Raw genomic sequence first — 26,000 nt, 5'->3', positions numbered from 1 at the left:
TTTATGCTGCTTTAGATGTCTATATTTCCTTAGCTTTGGTTAAAATCATGTTATTTAAAGCTTTTGGTTTTGTAAAATCTAGTGATAATCGATGCAAGTCTACTTTGAGAAGTTTTGTAGAAGAATATTGGAACTTTTTTAAGTTGTAAAATTTTATGTGTTCATACAAATTTCATGATAATATTAACAAAACTAACTTTGCTAGTCGGGTCCAGCGACTTTTATTTTGATCACTCACTTATTCGTTAAAAGACCCAAACATCGACGTCGTGTGTCAAACGAAGATGGCTGATTAGTCGACTATGGAGAAGAATTATCCAGAAATCTACTTAAAAGCCAGCTTATCAGTGGGTTTGTACATGTAAAAAATAACTACAAACACTAAAAATGTTGAATTATATCTCCAAAGTAAAAAAAAATCTAACTAGAATTTAAAAACGTTTTACTCTTGCATTAATCTAGGAATGTTATTTTGTAAACATACTTTGTAATATCTAAACATACGTCTTAGTTAATAAAACAAAAATAAAATATGTATTAATACAGATATTATAAACTAACATAGTAAATCCGCGTCGCAATAACCCGGCCATATATTGTGTCCGCAATTTGTACTTACAATATAATCCAACTGGTTCGATTCCTGAGTGGGGTATGTCGTGCCTGGAGGCAATTTGAATGTCCACACAATATTGATCACCTATCGGCTAATAGAATAGCCCTGGGAACGGATTAAACTTGCCTACAAAGCGACTTGTGCACACTTTGAATTATAAAGGTATGGTCTTAATGCATCATATAAGAAAGTGCAAGATGACGATAAGTTCTGCTTGTTATTGTGAACTTTCTTCTTTTCAGAGGCTTGATGGATGAGTTATAATAACTATATCAAACTTGTATGTAACAATCTTCCGACGTTTTATGCTGTTTCGATGTAGTTCTCTCGCTAACATAGCGCTGACACAAGCCATGGATACAAAAACTCAATATTGAAGTTGGAGCCATCACTGTAATCAAAACCCATCATTGAAAGAAGAAAAAAATTAAATAAAATTCAATTCAATTATCTCTAATTCTCTCCGCCTGCCTGGCCTAATTTCTTGGAACTGGTGTCAATTTTTTCATACAGTGTGAGAACTGCTTAGCTAACTTCCTATCTACTTAACTACCTAACTCTCTCTGCCTACACCCTCTGTCTTCTTTGCTGATGAGTACGGATGTTTACATATTCAAATTTAATGTGGAATAAGTAATACCTGTATCTTATATTGAATATAAGAAATAAATATAATATAATATATTCCATAATAATTTTTTTTAAATTTGTTTAGGCTTTGGGCACACCAACTGCTACACAGCTACCATTCCCACTTGCACTAGATGCTGCTTCAGCGAACCTTAATGGCTAAGCGGTGGTGTACGATCTATGGCAAAAGAACAATAGTTTACTAACACTTAGATTAAAGTTAGGAAACGCGGAAAGTTCACAGATATGTTCGAGTATCTACTTCTCATAATTTATATATTTAAGGTTCTTAATCATTATAAACTTCGCCTTACAAATCCACACGATTCCCTCCTTACTAGTATTTATTACCATCCTCCCGCGCTAACATTAAAGTAACAAAATTATTGTCACCGTTAATATAAATATTAACGCAAAATCATTGCCTTTAATAAAATTATAACGTTATGACAGTCCGTGACAAGTATTGTTTTACCGGTAATTGTTTTATTAATTTATATAAATTCGTCAGATAACAACATCCTTTTAATATTATTGTAAAATAATCGAACGAAAACATTGTATTCAAAATAATTTAAGTTTAAGTTATTGTTATTATTATTTTAATATAAAAACAATTTAATAAAAAAAATATGTGGTGCCCTAAGTTTTTTAGGCATGGGCCTCAGATATTTTTGGTGATCAGCCTTCTATGCCTGACACACGCCATCGACTAATTGGTTAGGCAAGCCGGTTTCCTCACGATGATTCCTTCACCGTTCGAGCGAATGTTAAATGCACACATAGAAAGAAAGTCAATTGGTGCCCAGCCGGGGATTAAACCTACGACCCCTACGCATTAGAGTCACAACAGCCACTAAGCCAACACTGCGGCAAAATAATTACAAATTATGTAAATAAAATTAAAATTATTAAAGAGCCAAGTAAGACATTTTCTATTGTGTATTGATTGATATGATATATTATACGGTCTCATAAATCAAATTAACAATTTGTATTTACAGAATATTAAAATAACTAAACACATTTTTTTTGGAAATGGATATGGCCGTAATCTCAATCATATTCCCAAGCAGGCATTTGATTGGAACCCGCAAGGAAAGTGGATGCGTGGCCGTCCCAGGCTAAACCTGGCGTCGTACAGTTGCAGATGAGGCTAAGGGAGCCGGAAAGGGAGCGAGGTGAATTACAGGCTCAAGACTAAACGCGATGGAGACTATGGACGCCCACCGCAATGAAGAAAGTATAACTGTGATATACAAATACAGTTATGCATTAAAATTGCCCACACTAATTATTAATACCTTGCCATATAAGCAGGTGTGTACAACGAAATTACTATGAAAGGCCTACGTATTTTAGGTTATATAACAATAAATCCGTATTTCCTTTGGTCACGGCATTACGCTTGACGGCTGATGACGATTACGCTTTTTTATTGTCTTTGTAATTGTCAGGAGAAGGTTCTTATGAAAGAAAAATAGGTAATTATGCGGAAAATTCGAAAATTTAAGAATACTTAAGCACTATATTAATAACCAAAATACTGACTTTTGACTTTCTGCTATTTTTTTCCATTGCGGCTAGCATTTGCAGTGTCGATAAATAAATCTCTAGAAGATCCATGTTTTTCCTGTTAAATGTCACCTGTTTCCGTGTCGGAATACCAACAAAACTATTTACATACGCGCGACAAAAACATACAAAGAATGTGTGTAAAGCATTAGAATATATAATGAAATATTATTTACATCTGAAATATTTTTTTTAGTAAATTATACAATTATAGGACAATGTCTATCGGTCCGCTATTCCGCTAATATATTAATATACAAGCTGCCCCGGCGAACTTTGTTCCGCCTTAATGGCAATAAATAAGCAGTTTGTTTTTTTTATTGGAAAAAATACAAAAAAATTAAATACCTACATTAATCATTCATTATTATTTCTGTATTTTAGTACATAGGTTGTTCTTCACTTAAGTACCTTGTGATACACGACATTTTTTGTTTTATTATCAGGCGCAAAAACAAACAACGCTGATGGTCTTCCGACCCGTGAACATGCCACGTATAATTGACCATGGGAAAAACATGAATGTTCTAGATTTAAACCACAAACTTTTAAGGATTGGCCTTGTGATTTGTTGATGGTCATGGCAAATGCAAGACGTATCGGAAATTGAAGTCTTTTAAATTCAAACGGCATATCGGTTGGGATCATCGGGATCCTCGGAATAAGAACTTCCTCACCTTTGAGATTTCCTATCATTATCGTAGCGTAAATTACATTGTTCTTCAATTTTCTAACCACCAAACGCATACCGTTGCAAAACTGTGCAACGGTTGGTTTATGTTTCGAAGCATGATTACTACGGAGCCAACCTTTAGGCGTAAATTGTGCGGTGGTAAGCCAGGCACGTCCAAAGAGTTTAAAAATTCAATGGGATAGTTGGTGGCTTCATCTTCATTTGTGACGCAGTCAATAGATTTGAATGAAGCATTGTTCCAATGATCTTATTTTGAATTATGTAGTTCAGGTCATCTACATCTTTATTCTTAGCCGCTAAAATTGCTCGCTCACTCAACCATTCATTATTTTTGTAGTTAGAAATAATGTTTGGAAACACATTGTTAATAAAATCGTCTTTTGATTCCATTCATCGACAGGTACTTGACCATTACCGATAGTCAGCAATTGCTCCGAGAAATCTTCAGCAGATGTATCATTAAGCAATGTAACTCTCATGTTTGTTGTCAGCTGCAGTTTCTTCACATAGCGCCATAGGTTTGACGACTTGAGGCAAGTGTTTATTTCGTCGACAGCCGTAGATCTTGGAATTACTGGCAGTATTTGGCGGAAATCGCCAGACAGTAAAATCATTGCTCCTCCAAAACATCTTGAGTCATTGCGTAAATCTTTTAATGTTCGGTTAAGTGCTTCTAATGCACGTTTATGCGCCATTGTGCATTCGTCCCAGATGATGATTTTCGATGCCGCTAAAACTTTTGCCATTGCTGAGTGTTTTGCAATATTACACGTTGGTTCTTCAATAGTTTGAAGATTTAACGGTAATTTTAATTCTGAATGAGCCGTACGGCATCCTTCTAACAATGTGACTGCTATTTCAGAAGAAGCAACTGCAACCGCTATTTTGGATCTCGCCCGAACAGTTGCTAAAACTAATGACATGAGGAATGTCTTGCCATTTTCATCATCGTTTGCCTTCATTAAAGTATCATAAACTTGCTTTTGTTGGTAATTCAACAGGGTTACATTCGTTTGAACTACTAAATCTAATTCCTGGTGATCATATTCACGTTCCCGCTCCAATACTCGATTAAATGCGTCTTTCGACAACAACAACAAATAGAAACATTAATCATTATTTGGATGAACTGAATACAAACGACCATGTCGAGTTTTATAGTTCTCTTCACTGTTTATACGAATGGGCAATGGCACTATCATTACATTTAATTATTTATTTAATAGAAATATTTTGAATATTGATTTCTTACAAATATCAAATTGTCATATATACGTCATTACATAGCTGTCATTATACGTCAATTACATAGCTATCATTTGCGTTTTATTATTCTTTTTTGTTATACCACGTTTTATAGTGACTGACGTTTCATGTCAAGTCCCACGGGAACGCTGCCGAACGGGATAAAAAGTATCCTATGTCCGTCTCCTGGCTCTAAGCTACCTCCATTCCAATTTTCACCCAAATCTGTTCTTCCGTTCTTGAGTTATAAGTGGTGTAACTAACACGACTTTCTTTTATATATATAGATATAATAAAAATCTAGCTAAACTAGCGAAGGTAAGCGACACTTTTCATATAAAATACACGAATCAATTATATCTAAACTTATGGCATATTCTATGATCTAAATGTGCGAGAGGATTCCTTATGCGGGTAACATATTAGCTTGGAAAAACGCCGGTGTAATGTAAGGCACTGCTCTATTCTCCTTGACACTATGGAAATACAATTAAAACAAGCTAAAGTAAGTATTTTTGATGTAATAGTTTTATGATTTATATATTTTTGAAGTTCACACTTCCTTGTTCGCGTTGGGGAAATATAATGAGAGTAAATTTTTCGTTACGCCAAAGAAGTAACGTCTAATGCGTGTATAAGTACATATACATTTTTTTTATTATAGGCAAACGAGTAAAAAGTTCACTTAATATTAAGTGATACCGCCAGCCAACCATGGATTACATTACCCAAATGACTGCAAAACTGAACGTCATTCGTTATGTCAAACGCCCAGTTTTCCTGTGCTGGTTTTGGCTTTAAGAAGAGTGTCTTAAACGTTTTATTATTATTATCAAACACAATCTCTTAATAATAATAGGTGATTGTTTCTTGTATCTTAAAACACCCTAATTATCGGCCATATTCTAGTAGAACCAGCTCAATTGCTGGGCGGCCTCAAGACGTGGTGATGAGGGCTCAGTTTAGTATTAAACTGCTACACATTATTTTAGTACAAGTCGGAATAATCTTATCACCGATACACATAGATTATAATTATTCAGAGATCAATCAGGGGCAATAAATCAGAGTGACTATACCAAACGCGGTGACACCGTCTAAGGAGGGAGTGTGACGCAGAATAACATTTGACGTAAATTTATCGATATTATGATCGTGGCCAATCTGCTCCCGTTAAGATTAGAACTTTTCTCTTCCGTATGCTGTGTATGGCTGTGTCGCGTAAAATGTTTTTCGTAAATTCAAGAATTATAACTTAACATATTTGTTTTATTCAATTCACAATATATCATATTGTTTAAAAACAGACCGGTTTATAAACTATTTTATGAGATATATAGGTCGGTTATACAGCTTGCAAAGTAGAACAAAATTTGAAGACAAATGGTGAAATCATATTATAATACAATATATTTTATAAAGACCGGGTATTTTTATAAATAAAAAAAGTGCGTGCAAACAAAGTAGATACACACGTTAGAAGTGAATCTTCTTTGAAAATTAATTATTACTAAAGCCCCAATAGATAACCATGTACCAGAATGTGATCAAATCAAATCAAATCAAAAATCATTAAATCATATATGTAACATAAAGTACTCTTATGATTGTAAAAAAAAAGAAATATAGATGAAATGCTTCTAATTTTTCATTTACTGCCAGTTCTCAAATGAAGGGCGTAGAACGAAAAAGGAGAACTGGCAATAAACTCTCCGCCACTCTTTTTAATCGCCAAGTTTTTTTTTTCGCCTAGATTTTTTTTTTCACCAAGTTTTTTTTTTATCACTCCATTTACTTGTATATTTATATTCGCACTGTCTACACGCTGTATACGTTCTAATGATTATTCAAATAATTACGAGGTGTTTTTCGTTATAATTAAAACGATGCGAGACAGTTATTAAATCTCCGACTACTCCGACTTAGTAGTGATTCAGCAAAACATACTCGTAGTATAAACGAACTTAACACGTTACAAATCGGAGCTCATACAAGGAGGAAATATTAGAATATCTTCAGAAATAAAAACGTTCTACGACTTACGTTCTATGCCACGGATTTTAATAATATATTTCAGCCTATTGATTCGTTTCAATTAATATATATTTAAACAATTTTTTTACAGTTAATAGATGTATTTATGCTCGCATATAAACCGCTTTATAAAAGGTGACACGCGTCTCGCCATTCGTCGCGTGCCCAGTGTTATTATATTTCCAATTCTTGTTTTTACGCCCCATTCTATAAGGCATACTAAACTTTCCTAACCGCTTATGTGAAGCTTATAGTTCCATTTTTGTCATACTTTAATCGTTGGCATTTTTTCCTTAATTCAATCCATATCTTAATTATAATATGACGATTAATTTTACATATTAAGTATAGCTTACGTTAAGTGAATCTGGAATTAATCTAATTCTAGATATTATTTTTTTACTCTCAAACATTATACATCTAACAAAAAGACAATTAGATACAAAGAGTAAATGGGTACATTACCTATGCGCCAAAATCACAAGATCGTATTATAAAGGCAAGGTTACCAAAATCGATGCAAAATAAGAACAAATCACAACCTACTTTTGCCTTTTATTTTAACAACATAAAAAAAATGGCGCCACAACGGTTTAGCTCTGGGCCTCAGATAGGTATCTGTTTAGTGGTCATTTAACTGATAGGCATCTAATACACTTATGATGTTTTATTTTACACACTCATTTACCGTTCGAGCAATTTAAAATGCACACATAAAAAGTCCATTGGTGCACAGCCGGGGATCGAACTTACGACCTCAGAAATCAGAGTCCCTCTAATGGGGCTAGTGGACTAGGCCAACAATGCTCGACTGTTATGTAATTTCTCTTACATAAATAGTTGTAAACTGAATTTTTTAAATTCAATATAACACGTCATACAAACAAGGTTGTATTGTTAAACGACATAAATTGCGCGTTTATGAAACATGCACTATCTTAATTATGAAGAGTTATCATTTTATGATGACTATGCCACCATTATGATAACTTAAACATGACAATTCCGAATAAGCGAGATATTGAATTTTTCTCTCATTATCGCCAAGGTTCAGCCTTGACGGACATTCTGATAATTGTCGTTATACATTGGCTGTTACCGCAATATGATTTCTGTCAATATGACAAATAAAATGTATTCTTAAGTACACGATTATGCATTATTTTAAGAGAGATCCGTTCAAAGCTAATTATGGCCGGTGAATATTTCTCTTAAGGGGATGTTCTTTTATGATATTTAATAAATATGAAAATTTAGGTGCATAATTATGATTAATTTGTTCGTATGTGTAAATTATAGGCAACGATGGCGGAACACATCTGCCCCTTCTATCACCACATAGCGATCACAACTCCTCTGTTAAGAGTGTACCGAATAAGAAGAATGTGTAAAATCATAAACAAGACAGCTTTATTACTACTACTTACGCTACTTTATTTTTAATTTCTGAATTTAAATGTACATTTACTACCAATTCGCCTACGTACGAGACTCTTAGACATAGTGAACATAGACATAACGTTTATTACTGACAAAACACACACGCAGATACACAAAAAATAACGATAATAAAAATAAAAAAGAATGAGAGATAACATTTGTTTTTCTTATAAAGAATAATGTTTTAAGTGTGTAATGCGTGTTTGTTGTGGTTGTAATTGGCCCTGGCTCAGCATCATGCTGAGGAGCAGACTGTTTCACAGCGCTGGTCACTCTGCCAGAGACCACAGCCAGTTTGGTTACTTAGTAGAAAAAAAATATTAAAAGTTAGTAGTTTAAGTAATGAAGTCTTGTGTAAAATACTAAATAAAATAAAATTACTCGATTATCTCCATATAAATGACATAACTACACTTTTAATTATGTTAATAATTTTGTACATAATAATTAAATTGATCAAATTTTAAACACGTTGAAAACCCACACCTTAACTTGTCAAATTATACGTAATGAAAAATATGCATCGATTCGAATTTCAAAAATCGCATTAACAATCTCGAACGATGACTTTTAATAATAACTACACGACACTTTGTTAATCAGATTCAGATATGTGCTTCATTTCTAAATTTTATAAAACGTGATCTGTATTATTAATTGAGTGTATAATTTTCTCATAATTTTAATATATAAATAACATTAACTTTGTTCAAATTATTATTTGAATCGTTTTTTAGTGTTTCATTTGATATTTGGCAGTTGTACAGTATTGTGACTGTCTTTAGCCAAACATTAATATGGCAGCAGAGGATGCACTACATTTTAATGCAATATGTATGAAGAACTATTTTTCACATCCATTTTAAATAAGGACCGTACTTTCACAGATTTATTTTGATTATTACTATATTATCTATTTTGTAGATAATTGGATATTATTAATTTTATAGATTTACTTTTATTACACTCGGCTACTGCTCTTGCTATTTGCGGAAATAGTTTCCTAAATACTTAAGCTGTGATAAATTAAAATAAAAAACGTTTATTTTGGATCATCAATGTATCACTTATTCCACGTCATTAAATTTGAACCTGTAGGCAGATATCATCGCCATTTACCTGTGTGTGTCGCCATGACAACGCAAGTACCCTATGTACTCACACTCTCCTGCTCTATTTCCTATCCAACATGACGCCACTAAATGTGAAATTATTATATGAATTCTTAGAAAACATCTTTAACCATTCATAAACCTTCTGAACTCAATTAAATGACCAAGTCACGTCTCATTTGTACATTCATTCATGAGATATAGTAAACAGCCAAATATTGCAGATTTATTGCTGTGACTAAGAGGCACGCCTAGTACTTATGTAGAACAACCGGAAGCACGTTCATATGAGAAATATTTTTTTATTTAATATCCTTTTTGTTGTACGGTGCGGAAAAAGTTTAAAGAATTTACTATTATTATATTACACTATTTGGTCCAATATGTTAAACGAAATTATAGTCCAACTATTCCAGTTGAGTTATTTATACGAAACAAACTAAACATTTACTAAGCGAGAAATATATTAAATTTGCGGAAAAATTATTATTAAATAATCATTTATATATAAACCTCTAATTTCTCAAAATCAAACCAACTCTCCGCAAGGTGTGCAATATTGAAATATCTGCATTATTTTTACATCTAGTCCAAGTGAAAAAAAACATGTATTTAACTTAACAGCATCGGCTTTAGTCACCGCAAGATATCATCTATGGAGACAATCCAAGAAAAACATAAACTATGTGAAATTATTGTATTCGTCACCAAAGGTGAGATTTGTACAAAGAACGTGTCGCGTAAAAATGTCAAAAGGGTACGCTCATGATCTGAATATATTAAATTGAGGAAAATAACAAAACTTTCTAGAAATACAACTTTTGATAGATTATCTGTTTGTTTTTCCGAGGCCTGGCGTCGATTAAACACGCCGCTACGCATACCTATGAAAGCTTTGTATGTAAAATGTTATTTGTTTCATAATATTTTAAGTTAATAGTTTTAATTACTTGCTTATAGTAATTGCTTAATAAGCACTTTAATACTGGTATACTACCTGTACTAACATATGGATCGCAAACTTGGGCGTCTACTGAAGCACAGCATACAAAGCTACACTGATCGATGGAACGATGTATCATAGGGAAGAAAAATGAGACAAAATAAAGAATAAGCCTTAATAAAAATAACTAAGTTAACGGATGTTACAATTACAATAAATAAACTAAAGTGGAAATGGGCGGGGCACATGGCAAGAGAACAGAAAAGTGGAGCAAAAAAGCATTGAACTGGTGCCCAAGGTACAGCAAATGGAAAATAAGGAGACCACTAAGAAGTTGGATAGTCCAAATAAAAGAAAGAGCATGTGGTACATGGTAGTGAGTGGCACAGTGCAGACAAAAAAAGGCGGAATTTGGAGGACGCTACACCAGAAAAGTTCTACACTGATATTCTGAGTCAAACTTTAGAGTTTCATTTCACACCTACTTAATTTAGTTATAATAAACTTTTCATAACAACTTGTTAAATTTGCAAAAGAAAATTTACTTAATTCACCTCACTACGAAAATAAAAAGTAATACCTATTTTGGAAAAGGACAACAAAAATGGTTTTAATACACCTTTCATCAATACTATTCTTCACCATCGAATGCCTGTAAAATGCCTTTCATTTATTACTGCGTAAACAAAAGTCTTAAGTGGTTACATAATTAATAATAATAATAATATATTTATTTATTTCCTTCAAAAACTTACAAAACTTCATAACATGATATGTTACAGTAAAGTATCTAAATAATTGACATTCTTCTTCGTGTAATTGTTATTTAAATAATAAATAATTTATATAATTAAATACAACTATGGTGACGACAAATACAAACTGTCTAGTATTTACAATGCATTACTGAATATTTAATCAAAATAAGTATCTAATACAATGGTTGTCTTCCGAAATTCCTGTGCCAGTGGTCCATGGAAGCGCACGTATATGACCCTATATGACTTCTAACTTTGTATGAATACATTTAATAAGCGAGGCGTGTAGCGATTTGAAGTTATATATTTAAATATATCACAAAAAAGCGCCAATATTTTTTAAATTTAACTTTCTTGCGCAGGGAATCTTTCACACTAGTTATGTAACCTGACATTAATTAAGTTACATACATGTATATATTTTAGTAAATAATAAGAAGCGAAGTCATTGTTCTCTAAATGGGCTATGAGCCCATTAGTTTTTACTACAATCATAAATAGTAATTTAACATTTTCGTTTTCGATAATCTCCAATAACATAAGTTTCAGATACTTCAACTACTACAGAACTAGTTATAGATACTTCAAGTTTCTTTTTGTTAATCCAGCGTTGTAAAACCCCCTAATGATATCTTAATCATAAGCTCATGTTTTAAACAATTAAAGGCAGCACAGTGTTTACATATCTGAACATCCATACAAAAATCTGCCAGCAAACTAAATTCTAATTATAAACTATTTTCAAGTCAATAAATTTCGGTAAGAATAATTATTAAATAGAAATTAGTACTAAAACAATTGCAGTCCGTAAAGTGATCTTTTCAAGGAGTAATATTTGGTTTAATAAAAGATTAATACGCTTTCGCCTATGACTAAGAACAGCCTTATCATATGAACACGTATCATTACAGCAGCTACACAAATCATACGTGCGGGTGACTTGTGTAGATATCTGTCGGGTGACTATATTTACTCTGTGACATCCAGTGTTCACATGAGGTTAAGTTGGTAAAATTTATTGGCTTTATTTATTTATTTGCTTATCAGTATACCTACACCTACTTATTATACATTATCTAAGCAATTACAACATAAACAAAAGTAAAAAAAAAACATTCGAATATAAACATTCAACAGATTTTACAATTACTTCTTAAGAAAAATTGAGCCATTAGGTCTAATAAAGGATAATCGAGCTTTTATATTATTATTTAAGTTTTTTTAGTATCATTAAATATATATATATATATATATATTTGCTGGTTATTAGAGTTATAATCCGAAGGTATACGATACATGACTAAATAGTTTGTATTAACTAAGGAATTAAAAATTGATGGGTTTGAATTTTATGAAGAAGGGGTGGGAAGTATTAAAATTGATTAGCGTCTTAGCGTCTTAAGTAAGTTTAAGATTTTCTCTTCTCATTAAGAATTTCAAGAACAATAAAATACAATAATACATGAGGTCAGCTTATAAAATAATTGTGTATTATACTAGCATAAAAAAATAGTAGTCGCAATGAAAACCTGATATAAGTATATAAACACAATTGAAATTAAAAAAAAATAAGAAATGATATGCAATTGAAGTTGTAAGTATATGTTAAAATTGTATACATTTCTTATGCGCAAACAAAATCGTATCGCCTAAAACGCGACTGTATTGTGAAAAATAATGTGCCATACAAAAATAAAATACAACTATAGCTAAATATGTTACTTTTTGACGCACATCATTATCATAGTGAGTTAATTTTTTTGTTTCGTCTGTATGTAATATTCACTTGTAGTGCATTCTTGTCAATTTAGGATCACCTGTTAGCATAGAAGCGTTTTTATAAATAAATAAGAAACTAATGTTATTTTCAATATTCAGTACCGTATGTTAATATCGGGATAACACTCCCAGTGTACAGCAAGTCGAGCTTTGAGATTTCTTTCTTTCTCTTTTCTGGCATTCACTCGCCTTCCTATATCATCATCATACTTTCTATCCGGAGTAAATACAGCCTAAGTACACGATCTTATCAACTTGTTCCACTTTTTTTCAATCCACCAGAATATCGCATACAGTCCCATTGACATTTCTTTCAAATAAAAATAAAAAAAGTATTTAAAATCTGTTTGAACATAATGATAAAATTTTAATCTGGGCGCATGTTTTTTTAAATATTTTATGTTATTAGTTTGGTGAACGCCCACACAGTACTTTATTATAGTATAAGAAGTGAAATACCGTTTATTTTACGTCACATTCGCATAATCGTGATCCCCGTTCAGTTTTGTAACGAAAATGTCTCGATATGGAGCGCTCACTGCCAGTGTCTTGTTTCACCCACATTACGGCTGATACGACCAATGTTATTGCATTTCTTTTGTGCAAAAATACTCTTTGTATTACAAAAGTCAACATTTAAGTTTTAAACGTTAAGATTAAACGAAACTATAAATGATAAAGACGCATAGTTGGAGCGATTATTGAGCTTATTTACTTTATATAAGTATCTAATATATGAAATCTTTGATTCTTTTTTTATATTACATCGGGTAGGCTCAGCTGATGCTAAGTGGTACCGCCGTCCGTCCGTTTATTATATCCAATTTGTTTTTAGAACTTATAATTATTATTTACACTAGAATTTTTCATACGAGTTATACAGTTCATATGAAAAGCCTCCTTACAATAAATTGTCGATGCGCGACCGTAACTTATTTAAGTGTTCTTATTTTAAACCGCGCATTTTGGGCGCATTGTGAAACATGGTGGATCGCGCGCATAAATTTCGCCAATTTTTTCTTTAAAATTTTTAAACTCGGAATCTTTTTACGAAAAACGAAAAAGGGATGGTGAAAGGTGTATTTATTTCACTTTGCGATTCAGTTTTTTCGTAAAGAAAACACAACTTGATCATAGTGTGAGGAAATTCATAATGTTTGATTGATAATTGAGAGTGTCTATGGGCGACGGTATCACTTAACATCTGATGAGCATCCTTCCCAATTGCCCGCTGTTCTATATAAATAAAAAAATATTATCATTAGCACATATACACTATACGTGCTACAGATAATAATAAAAATAACGTTTACTGCACAAGACGTTATACGACAGAATTTCTATCTAAAGTTCTAATTTGTAACTACTAAACGATTACATCAACCAATAGTGTATTATTCTCAATCTCCCTATCTCACTCTCTCTCAATCGGTCTCAAGCCCTTTACTTCGACAAATTCGCTGCATATCTTCATGGAATTCCGTAAAAAAATTTCCCTCATTTTAAAGAAGTTTCAAAAAGAACTAAACGCGTAAGATTACAAATTAAAAAGATTCAAAGATTCAAAGTACCCTCCAACTTTCCCCATAGAAAATAAATAAGAAAGTCTTATTATTTTTTTGTGGGGAAAGTTTGAGCTTAGCAATTTTTCTATTGGTACTACAAAAAAGCTGTGTATATGATATAATTTTAACCACAAAATGGCCCTTTATAAATAAACGACATAAACATAGGCCGTGCACTGAATGTCTCATCCGGTAGCAAATTCTTTTTACAGGCATTTAATTTGTCTTATTCACCGGCATCTTTGAGCTTCACATTGAACCCGCATTGATTAATCGGTTGCTCTTCGTAATCATTTAAGGCTCTATATTTGTATGGGAATAGTTTAGGTGCCGGTGTCTCAATTAATTACTTTTTAATTTCCTATAATCACATAAAAATGCCTTATATACAGTCCAGATGTCTAAATAGACAAATAAATATTTCACTGTGAAGCGTCCAGTAAAATTATTTGAATTTGGAACACTAAAACTATTCGATGTTTTTAGTGCAGTATTACAGTTCAGATATTTATATAGACACATGAAAAACTTTACACTGTAAAAAACGCCAGTTTAAAAATTATTTGAATTTGGAATACTAAAACTGTTCGATATTTTTAGTGCAGTATTACAGTTCAGATATCTAAATAGACAAATGAAAACCATACATTGTACCAAACGCCAGTTTTAAAATTATTTGAATTTGGAATACTAAAATTATTCGATATTTTTAGTGCAGTATTACAGTTCAGATATTTATATAGACACATGAAAAACTTTACACTGTAAAAAACGCCAGTTTAAAAATTATTTGAATTTGGAATACTAAAACTGTTCGATATTTTTAGTGCAGTATTACAGTTCAGATATCTAAATAGACAAATGAAAACCATACATTGTACCAAACGCCAGTTTTAAAATTATTTGAATTTGGAATACTAAAATTATTCGATATTTTTAGTGCAGTATTACAGTTCAGATATCTTAATAGACAAATGAAAACTATACATTGTACAAAACGCCAGTTTTAAAATTATTTGAATTTGGAATACTAAAACTATTCGATGTATTTATTATAATCTATTGGATTGGCCATTTGCCACAAGGTGATTTATTTTATATTTTATAGTCATGATTATCTGTGTATTATTAAATGTCACTGTTAATGTACTTTTAATCATATTTTACCCATAGTGTGTGAAAAATTCTAGTGAGCTCTGGTAAACGTTCATGAATAAACAGCAGTCTACTAAATCAAGCAATTCCTTAAGATCGCAACGGAGACATTTATCCCTAATTAATGATGTAGCAAACGAAGCCGCCACAAAAAAGCTTCTCTAGCAGGTGCGTAAGTAGTCTGAAACTAATATGGCTGGTACATTACAATAGTAAAAGTACCGACATCCAAGGCTGGAAGATTCATTCTTTTGTATACCACAATTATGTCCCGTAAATGGGGCATAGGACACATCTTTATTTTTAATAATAATTTGTATTACACTATTTACACTCATGATATACATCCAGTAGTGTATATATTAAGAAAAAAATAAAACAAATGTTTGATACTCGCTAACACCGCTGTAATATCGACGACGTCCCCCCATTTTGTTAGTTGATGGGTTGCCGGCTTAACTCCCATGGTAACCATTGGTTACATATGATACACCATACACATGGTTGTATTTCATTAACAATTGAAAAACTGAGATAAACTTATATTATTTGCGGTTTGAATTTTTGGCAATAAATTATTATTTTGGTAAAATACTGCAGCGTGGGAAACAAAAGTAAGTTTTTATAGCGATTATGAAAGCAATCTGACATTGACGGCGTAGTACGGTACAACAAAAGATCGTTGCTCACTTGGATAATATAATATTTTTATATAAAATATAAAGATTATGTCATCAATTAGTCTAGCTATTCAAAGGGGGAACGCTGCCAGTATCTTCAGGACCTTGCCTAAAGGGACTCCTCTTAATAATATATTTTAGTTTTTATATTTTAAGGTTTCTTATTTTAAATTCCTTTAGATTTAATTAAAGCATATTATAGTATTTATATATACTTACTTAAAAAGGCTGCAAATTTATAAAAAGCTTTATTGAATAAGTACAATATTACCTAACCTAACTAAATTAAAAAATCATCATTTATTTTATTGACATATTCTGTGTTCTTCTGTTTTTTCAACAAATACTCACTATAACAATAAATCTCAATCTCATTATCTAGAATTTAGTAATTATCTAGAATCATTTGCATCAATACAGTGAGCTCCCGTCTTTAATCGACTCATCGTGTGTGGTCATCACAAAAACATAACAGATACACCAACGTAATATTCTGGACCAATGTTTGCTGATAACGTCACATCTCGGAACTACTGAAGTAGCCAGTGTTTGTTTATTGAATTATAGAGCGGTTGTAAGTGAACACGATAAGATAAATAAATCATCTAGGAAGTCATTTGATACAAAATACGTAGAGATGTCGGGTATCTCTGGATCTTCTACCGCATTTACCATCAAGAGTGTTCAGAGAAGTTGTTTGTTTCGTCATCGGACGTCGAGGAGGAATGCAGTTTTTGCCACGCTCCACTACTATGTGATTGTCCACTGAAGTATTTTGCCTTGTGAGCCCCGCTTTTGTGAATAAAGTGCCCATGGGCAGTGGTATCACTTAAATATCTTTAATAATTTGGTATGAATTATTAATTGATTGATTTTGATACTATACTAATAATACAGTATCAACATCAATAATTAGATACTGTTCTTAAATTGGTAAGATTTGTATGTTATATGATATGATATGAGATATGTTTGCAATGGCTCAAAAAGTACTTAAATGATTTAAAAAAATCTTTATCCAATTGAATGCTACATTTTTTATAGAACAGGGGGCAATCGTTCTCACTGATTAATAAAGGCTATTTATTTATATGAACCAGATCCCTTCTAAAACTAGAATAATGTTACCCGAGGTGTAAAAAAGGTGCGCTGCGAAAACTATTGACGATTGAACAAAAAAATGTTAAACATATAAATATCTACAAAAATGTTTAAAAAATAAATGTCCACCCGTGTCGAGCTGGGATGGGCCGCTATATAATAGTGGTATAGAAAGATATGCTTTGTACTATTTTTCCCTTATGTTTTGAATTAAAAAATCCACTATGTTCTTAAGCATCATACATATAAGAGTAGTAATTACACAGAATTGAGTTGTTGATTTTACAACCGAACTTCCTTTAAAGTTAAAGATAAATTTATAATAAAAATTAACTCTTATTTTCATTATTCTTTAAGTTTTCATATACACAAAAATATGTGTGAGTACTTGTTTTACAAGACATGAAATGATAGAGTGCTCTATATATTTTGTTTACTAGTTGTCTTACAATTCTATTTGTTAAGTACACATACTGACTAGATCAAATGTTTGATGACAGCGTTGGTGCGACATTGTATTTAATTTGAACTAACCTGCCACGACTTTTTGGTAAAAGTTTATAAAACAGTCAAAATTGTATTACATACCTCTGTTATAAATACACGAAACTATTGTTTTTTTTTTATTTATACTTCTCTATGCTACTGTTAACTGACGATAAGTCCCTGCAGTTAAATCAAATATAGAAATTTATTATTTTATTTTTATTCCTTAAGGGGCCTATTCAAAGTTACCTATACAGATTTACTGCAATTTTTCTCTCTTGTCTAGTGCTTGTTTTAGTTTATTTTCTTGAATTTATTTCGTCTAACTGTAAAATGTTTGACATAATTAGTATTAAAAGTAAATTAATGGCACTACAACCTTTTTAGCTCCGTGCCTCAGATTTCTGTATCTGTTTCATGATCGAATAGGCAAGTAAGTGATCAGCCTAGTCTTTGACACACGTCATCGACTTATCTCAAAGACTACACAGCCGGTGCACAGACTTGGATCGAACCTACGAACTTAGAGTCGCTCGCTAAAGCCACTAGGCCTACAGTCCTCGTTCTCCTGGCCTTCAACTAAGCTCTGCACTTTTCTACATTATTAAATAACAAAATTTATAATTTTATGTATAAATAACTTATAAATAAATTATGTATATCCCAATTGTCTCCTATAAATGGATACTTAAACTCATGGGAAACAATTCGAAATTATACCAAAAATATTTTGCAATCAATCATTCAACGATAAAATCCAAACAGGTAATCCCTATATAAAACTATCACCCTGTCCGCTTGTACAAATGGACAAGCGCATTGCAAGTTACAGAAAACCATAGAGCAAGAATTCTAGACAATTTTACATATTTCTTCCGTTTTTGTGTATAAATAAATAATGTTATGTATTCAGAATGGTATTATTATTTTCTATATGCTTATTTTTAGGACCTAAATGGCCTTATAACTATATATTATTGAAATCTATAGTTGAAATATTTGCAATGTGAGCACCATGTATTTACGTAATAATTTAGTAAACTTAAACATAATTCTGAGTGACATAACTGTAGTTAATTTTAATATACTTAATAATTTAGTTGTCATTGCTTTTTAAAATACTACGCATCTACTTTATTTTATTTTGGCCAGCATCGCACTCGCCAACTGGCAATGCCATAATCGGTGGTACCACTTAACAGGAGCTGAACTTCAGATCCCTTTGCCGTCTGTTAGAAAAAGGGAGGTATTTTCGCCGAAAAGGAAATCCTAAGCCCTGATCAAATTGTATTGTCTTTTATTAACATAACTTTTACACATTTAAAGAAAAACACTTTTTAACGGATTATAGTTATGTATTATTGTATTTAAACTTATAATTATTTGTACATAATTTTAAATTTAAACCGACGTTTCATACGATACATAACTATAATCCGTTAAAAAGTGTTTTTCTTCCTGATCAAATTTCTGAAACTAATTATTCTTATGTCTCCATGGTTTTTACAAACCTCACTAGGACATAGGCTATAGAAGATAAACATCTCCGATGCGCAGACTTGGGCTGTTGCGGGACTTTGTTCAGTGTTCAAGTAATGATTTGAGAAATCTACATAAGGCTATTCGAGATTTTGTTCCTGGGAGTTCAAATAGTAATAGATACAGAATCGCTATTCACAAGGAATGTTTTCTTACGGGGATGCCTTCTAGAACCACCTCGGCTTATAACTGTCTTCCAGAAGGTTAACCATGTATATTCCCACATGGTCGTAGCAGTTGATACAGTTTGTGATAGTGTAAAGAAATTTTATCACAGTATAAAATTTTAACTTATATGTTTATAAATATAACTAAATAATATAATGACAAGTATTCTAGTGGTCTCAGCGTACGACTCTTTTCGTTAGGTTCGAGGCCCTGGCTGTGCACCAATAATAATTCTCCCATATAACATTTGCAACAAAAGATATGATTACATTTAAGAAGGTAGTTTAGTAGGTTTTCAAACTGGATCCTGTGATATGGATATCCAGGCTTCAATTCGACAGCAATCATACTGAGTGTTAACACAAAGTACATACATATATAGGTAGGCAAACATATTTAAAGTTTAAAAAGAAGCAAAAGAAAAGCAAGACAAAGCAGTCAACTAGATTAAATAGCTTCTAACTACTATTGTTAGAACTTTCTTTATTTGTGCTAATTTAACATTCGTTCTAACGGTGAAGGAAAATATCGTGAGGAAAGCGGCTTGCCTTAGACCCAAAAAGTCGATCACCTACTTACCTATTATTGACAAATCATTATTAAACCGTTACAGTAATCTGAGGCACAGAGCTAAAAAGGTTGTAGTGCTCATTTACTTTTAATACGAATTATGTCAAACATTTTAAATAAATTTAAACAAAACACGTTTTAACACTATTTATTAAATTAAAATTAAAATAAATCATACTTAATTAGTGAAATACATGTTTGATTATTGTTTAGTACGTAATCAAATAAAATCACAACTGAGAGCTTACAAAACTTGTGTTGTGTATATCTATAATAATAAAATATACAACAGGACAGCGAGAAACGTTCCAGTGATACATTTCTCTAACACAATGGAACCGTGGTCTACAGTGCATAATACTGGATTCTATCCTTAAGTAAATATTTATGGCTGCTCTGTCAAACAAACAATTTGTATATCTTAAAACTTGGCAATTAAACAATGTTGCGGAGAGTTTCTTACCAGTTCTTCTTGCCACACGCTTGACTTGCAAGTTAGTAGTAAATGTAAATTTAACATCTTTTCTTTTGACGTTCATAAGTGTACCTGGTTATGGATAAAGTTATTTTGAGTTTGAGTTATACTCCTGTGAATTCACTAAGAAGACCCTGAAAGGAGAGTTGCTTTCCGTAGATTATTTAAAACCTGTAATCCGAATCCAAATACGATGTTCCATTTCTGATTTATATTGAAAATGAATGACTAACTTGATAACTCAAAATTCGTTATAGATATAGTTAGATATATGATTACGGCCAGATTTGCCTAGCACAGCCACACTCCTTCAGGTTTCAATCAAGTGCCATCGTCATCATATTTTTAATTTCTGCGGAGTGTATGGCCTATCTAATTCCATTTGCGTCGCTTGATCGGCTGATCGGGGTTTCTCGGCAGCGCTCTCAAAACTACTCGTTAGACAGTGGTTGACAAAGAGCTGCGGTCATTTTTTTGTATACGGGGCTTAAATCTCTATCATCTTCTTACTGGAAAACGAATGACCAATAAATCCAAAATTCTTATAACTCGAAAGTCAACACACTCTTAACTTAAAGCTTTTATTGAACCTATATACAAATATAATTTTAAAGCATATAATTTCCTCGTACCCATTTAGTTTCACGCCATATATAAACGTTTAACTGCAATTTCCTCGATCTATTTAGCATAGAAGCGTCTGCGCATCAAAGGGATCAATACGATCTATTCAGTGGTCAGTCAGCATAATATTAACCTTTATTAGTCATGCATTGAATACGGGACGTTGATAGGCCTTCGGTTAGATTATACGGTAATTTCAAATAACTCTTAAAAATAATTTATAGCAGAAAGCCACCTGCTTAATGTTGTCAATATAAAATTTATAATATTAGAATTTTGTATTATTTGTATAGCAAAGGAACTTTAAAATAAAGTAAAAGCTTGGTGATTAAAAAGAGTGGCGGAGAGTTTATTGCCAGTTCTTCTATTCTACGCCCTTGATTTGAGAACTGGCAGTAAATGTAAAATTAGAAGAATTCAATGTATATCTCTTTTTTGACGTTCATAAGTGTATATTATGTTATCTACATGAATAAATGATTTTTGATTTGATTAATATATAACAGTATTTTTAACTTATATCTGAATTAGCATGTCATTCTCGAATTTATTCAAGAACGTAGAATCTTTAAACTTGCGAGCCCCCTGGAAATGTGAGTATCTATGGGCGGTGGTATCACTTAACATCAGGTGAGCTGCAAGTTTTCCCCTATTACATAAAAAAAAATTTGAAGGCGTCCAATGATTTTTTGTCTTCTGGTCTCCGGGACCTGTAAACCCATAATTACAGTCAAATTCTGTTATAACGACATCGAAATGTACTTTGGATTTGTCATGTAATTTTAATAAATCCTATTCAAGGATTATGGTAAAAACACTGTTGATCTAAAATTTTCAATGACGTTGTCTATCCCTAGATATTTATTTAAAATAGAAAGAGACGTACGCTTGAATATGATAATCAACAAGAAACTTACTACAAGAAACGCAATATGCAAACTAATGGTTTCATTTACGTTAGGCTGATTAGTACTCGCTTTTTATTTTTGTTTCCGCGCATGCGTCAATTAATGCGATCTTTTATGGTATTAAGCGGTAGACTTGTTTTATTATAGAGATTTCAAGTTGTGTAATTCAATCAAGTTTTTACAACAAATTTATATATATCAATATACGATATATCTATCTGCCGATGTCAGTGGCCCTGGAACCCCCAAATTTAAGGCTTAAATATGTATAGGTACATGTTTAATTAATGATTTTGGTAGGCAAGGCATTTTAATCGTCGTCTGTGCCATTAATATTTATTTAAACAAAGGTTCACCAACATAATTTCAATAACTAACATCTAGGAACATACAAAATAACAAAAATAACGAATTTTTCACCTAACAGGCATTTAAGAATGTTCTAAACTTAAGGACTATTGCTGACAGAATTCTTACAAACTAAAATATCTGATATAAAACGCGAGAGCGAAGCGGAAGGGATCAATTTAATAGCTAATTTATAAATCCTAGGGATTGGCAAAAGGACTATCAGTATGTCTTTTGATAATTTTACATATTATACATACATGTCTGCTAAGCCCAAGATCTTGTCTATCGACGAAGTTTAGTGGTTCATTTTTTAATATGAAATATTTCATTCTCTGAATTCTTCTTTTTTTAATGATTATCCATCCATTACTGGAGTTTGGTCGGCAATCTCAAATTCGAATGTCTTAAAAAAAGAAATATACATTAAATGCTTCTAATGTTCCATTTATTGCCCGTTCTCAAATCAAGGGCGTAGAACGGAAGAGAAGAACTAGCAATAAACTCTCTTTCTCTTTTTAATCGCCAAAAAAAATTAATACACTTTTACAGTGGGTCCTAAGGGTTTATATGATCATTAATCGTTATTACACAACACTGAACATCACCCTGATGTATGTGAATCAGTCGGTGAATCTCTGAATTTGACATGCATGCATGCATGCATTTCTCGCGACGTTTTCATTAACTATTTTCTATACCTACAGGAATAATTAAAAATTCTAAAGTAAAAATCAATCATTAGAATTAAAACATTAAAAATAATTCCCAAACTAAATATTTATTTGAAGTGAAATTTAACATATCAAAATTTCTAAATGTAACCATTTCTACGTACGAATAACGGAGATAACTTTTTGCTTGACTTGAATTAAGTAGTAGTCGATTCAATTCGAATGAGCTAGACAAGAAATTAATTCTAATACATTAGAATTGCAGACATCGGATGTCTGTTAAAGGCGTTATGATTGGGCTTCCACCATAAACTCAGTAGTACTTAATAAATATATGGAGTGTGAAGTTACTGATCGCATTTTTCAATCATTTTTTGCGCCACTTAACGTCGTCTTTCAGATGGCAATGGAAATTTTATTCGATTGTGTGACTTTTTGGCTTTATCTATGGTATTCCATAGAATAAAGTTTAATATTTATAAATTTCTAGGTATGGTTTTTTGCTTAATAAACATGCCACGTTTATCCCCTTAACCGCAGTTAGTTTTTTTTTCTTCTTTACCCTCTTTATTCTAATTAATTACTTATGTTTTTTGTTTCGTGTATGATTTTTCTTTTGGTTATGCATTGACGATTAAGTAAAAAAAATAAACGACTTAACTTTTGATGTTTTGATAAACGTCCCTTCACATAAAAAAATATATATTTTTTTATTTATTGGACGCAAACGAATAGGAGGCATACCTGATGTGAAGTGAAACTCGTCATGGACACTTGAAAAAATGCATGATGCATTTACATGCATTAAAAAGCTTCTAAAGCTCCAAACAAGCTGTATATATAACCATAAGAAAAATATTAGTGTTACACAACCAAATATTATAAAAATGTTCCCATGTAAATAAGCAAATTATAATCTAATTATATTAAAAGTCTCTCTTGATGCTGTCATCGTTTTTTTGTTTCTAAAATATATAACTATTAGGATTATCTTGATATAATCTTGTAATTTATAGTCTGATAACAATCAATACACATTATCTAGTTGCTTCATTATCAAGTAATCTAAGTATTTAAAGCATTTTCCCATTCTTGACACAGTTGAAGTTGTTTGGCAGTAGCTGTAAGGTTATATTTGTGGAGAGGCGGACGCAACTATGGTATCGGGTTGGGAAGCGGATAAGGCTCTGCTGTTATCACATGCCGCCTTGGGCGATTGTTGATGGTGCCTTGGAGTTTTATTGAGTATCCACATAACCTGCACTTATTCGATCGAGGAAAGCACCAGCTCTGAGGTTAACGGTGCCAGACACCAACTTAAATTATTATTTAGCGCATTTGCACTTGAACCCCTAATCAAGAGAACAAAGAGAAGAGATTGTACTCCAAAGAGAACAAAATCAAAAATGTAGAAAGGACTCGTACATTGTGGCCGTTTATTACATTCCACCTGATCTGCAGATGCGCCAGATCTTGTGCTTGTCCGAGGGAGTTGTGACCGAATTATTAGTTATACCTACACAGTTTTAACGATGTCATGCAAACAACTGTTCAAAATACTCTGTGCTTCTGAAGCTCCCTCCATTCCTTTAAAATCATTCGCTGAATGCGAAATATTACCATTAAGCTGACAATTATACAGAATATCACTTACGTTTGCCTTTAAGAATGCTGTAAGGAGGTTCCATTTGCACTATTTTAATTATATTTGAAAGAATTCAATTGTTTACAGTAATGTCGAAAACGTTATTGTATTGTCAAACAAAGTATATAGTAAGTACTAGTCTATTAATGTATATAGATATAAATATTTAAATAGCAAGCAAATAGATCGATAACGGGATAGTTAAGTAGTAAATCGCTCAAATACGAGAAGTATTTCAACAATATATTTATTTAATGAATTTTCAATGTTATTCCATAACGGTGTGTGTAATACAATAAAGAGAATAATCTAATATTAGTATTAGAGTCGATCTATTTATTTACTATTTATCAAATAGGTATATGAAAATGACGTTTTGTCGTACATACAATTACCCCAAATATCTCTTTGGTTAGGAATTCCAAATTCAATTTATCACAGCTACTTTCTCGTGCATTTGATTTCAAAAAATCTTACAAGGTAAAACCTTAAACTCTGGGGCAGTCGAAACCGCCTTATAAAATAGGCCGAGTTATCCCTGACTCCTGAGCTACCTAATTTTGAGCCCCGGTTATGCACCAATGATTTTCCGTAAATGTGCACATTTAACATTGTGTGAGAAACGGCTTAATACATATAAATAATACTTATTACTTATAATTAATTTTTGGGCCGCCTTACAGTTATAAATTTAATTTTCACATACGAATCAATAGTCTATATAAATAAATTATCCTTTATAAAATTTACTTTAATACGTGATCATCAAACGGAACTCACTGGAGGCCCATAAAAAATAATTGATACCACAACTGTCGATCGCGAATTTAATCAAAATATTTTAAATTCGTTACAAAAAATGATCCGCCAATGACATCGTTATAGCTGTACCCAATTACGTTCATAAGTGAAATAATTTAACTCATTTCCTTAATTAATTGCACTTAAATGATACACTTAAATTTTATTGTTTCTAGATTTCTCAAGGGAACCCTGTACGACGCGTCTTCTGACACGTGACTCAGAAGGAAGAATTTCCTTCCCATTTCACTTATTACTATTTCTAATAACTGTGTGTCTAACTAACAGAAAAGTATGTGTATTACTAGCTCACCCGGCAAACGTTTGTATTGCCACGTAAAAAAAAACTATCTACTATAATAAAAAAATATGAGTTCATTTTAGAAGGGTGAAATAAAGGATTTTATGTATTTTTATTTCCTGTATAATAATGAA

Source organism: Pieris rapae, chromosome 4 (genome assembly GCF_905147795.1).
Source record: "Pieris rapae chromosome 4, ilPieRapa1.1, whole genome shotgun sequence".
NCBI lineage: Eukaryota > Metazoa > Arthropoda > Insecta > Lepidoptera > Pieridae > Pieris > Pieris rapae.
The sequence above is the reverse complement of the archived record's forward strand: the minus strand, read 5'-3'. Positions refer to the sequence as shown.